Consider the following 1,547-nt stretch of genomic DNA (forward strand, 5'->3'; position numbering starts at 1 on the left):
CTTCCCAACCTTTTCCAACCCTGTTCATTGCATGCAAAATTCCTTTGTGACGATCAGATATGACACATAAGCCATTTCTTTTAGTGACATACTGCCTTATACAATCCAAAAACCAACTCCATGTGTCGTTTCCTTCTCCCTTAACAATGGCAAAGGTAAGCGGGAACGACTGAGTGTTTGCATCTATCGCCACAGCTATCATAAGTGTGCCTTTGTACTTTGCACACAAATGTGTACCGTCTATGGAGATAAGGGGTCAATAGTAAGGAAAACCCTTAATTGATGGTCAGAAAGCCTAAAAAAACTCTTTGAAAAATGACTATGGTAGGATCTATTGTTGGTTTGACTTCCCAATGCACCACTGTTCCTCTATTAAATTGCATTAACGCCTGCTGGTACCTTGGAAGCTCATCAAAAGACTTATCCCAATCCCCAAAGACTTTAGTTATAGCCTTATTTTTGGCCAACTAAGTTCTCTTGTATGTTATAATGATAACAAACTCGTATTTAGTATTCCCAAAATTAACAATTGACTTCCCCTTGAAAGTTGGATCAACTCTTATCATATCTACGACGAGATCAGCAACAAAATCAGAAGTAAAGAAGAGATGGTCGACACTGTAATGTCCTGATCAATCTTGTTTATGCTATTTATGTCGCATAATCTTAAATGATACAGTGGCGGTCATGATTGCTCACATCCTCCATTCACAAGCTTTCTGCTCCGCATTAGTACATTGTATAACATACACTAGTGGAAAAAAACATATTTGTTGTGTATCATTTGCTGCGGTTTTTGTATATACGCAGCAATAAAAAAAACCATTAATTACTGCGGTTTTAAGGTGTGACCGGAGCAAATACTGAGTAGCACAATTAATTGTTGCGATTATGCTATGGCCTGCAGCAAAAAAAGTGCATATTAAACTAAAAAAAAAAAAAATAAAATATAAACATTATTTGCTGCGGTTATTGAATGACCGCAGCAAATAAGTATTAAAAAAATTTTTTAAAAAAAAGTGAAAATTTTTTTTATGGCAGACAGACCCTTCTCCGCGGCTCGCGGAGTGCTACCTGACACAGCAAAAAAAAAAAAAAAAAAAAAAAAAACTTATATTTGCTGCGGGCTTCTTTTAGCCGCAGCAAATAATGGTTATTTGCTGCGGTTTTTTATAAAGCCCGCAGCAAATAGTTGGTTCAAAAAATATAAAAAACACGTTTTGACGTTCAATTGCTTAAAACCCTCAAATAACTTTCTTCAAAAACCCACGACGGCGACTGTCTTCTTCTTCAAACTCTTCAATTTCAGAAAATTTCTTCAAAAATTCACGAAAAATCTCTTCAAGTTATCATATGACTCTACTGTGTTTTCTCTTCATTTTGTTCACCATCTTCCAAACCCAACGACTTTGTTTAAGTTGTTCAAGTTCCTGTGTTGTTGAGATTTGTTGCTTCAATAACCACCCATTGCACGAATTTCCTACTCCATCTTTGTTTAAGTTCTTCAACCCACCATTGTTGTTTTTCCTTCAAAAGCCACGAAATTA

Source organism: Amaranthus tricolor, chromosome 9, assembly GCF_026212465.1.
Source record: "Amaranthus tricolor cultivar Red isolate AtriRed21 chromosome 9, ASM2621246v1, whole genome shotgun sequence".
NCBI lineage: Eukaryota > Viridiplantae > Streptophyta > Magnoliopsida > Caryophyllales > Amaranthaceae > Amaranthus > Amaranthus tricolor.